Source organism: Nanorana parkeri, unplaced genomic scaffold (genome assembly GCF_000935625.1).
Source record: "Nanorana parkeri isolate BGI_ZX_2015 unplaced genomic scaffold, ASM93562v1 scaffold4084, whole genome shotgun sequence".
NCBI classification, from domain to species: Eukaryota; Metazoa; Chordata; class Amphibia; order Anura; family Dicroglossidae; genus Nanorana; species Nanorana parkeri.
The window spans coordinates 9,235-9,552 of NW_017310351.1; positions in this window are offsets into that span (position 1 = coordinate 9,235).

Consider the following 318-nt stretch of genomic DNA (forward strand, 5'->3'; position numbering starts at 1 on the left):
GAAGGTTGTAGGATCGGGAGATGGGAGGGAGAGAAGGGTGTAGGATGGGGAGATAGAGATGGGAGGGAGAGAAGGTTGTAGGATCTGGAGATGGGAGGGAGAGAAGGTTGTAGGATCCGGAGATGGGAGGGAGAGAAGGTTGTACGATCCGGAGATGGGAGGGAGAGAAGGTTGTACGATCCGGAGATGGGAGGGAGAGAAGGTTGTAGGATCTGGAGATGGGAAGGAGAGAAGGTTGTAGGATCCGGAGATGGGAGGGAGAGAAGGTTGTAGGATCTGGAGATGGGAAGGAGAGAAGGTTGTGGGGTGCGGGGGGAG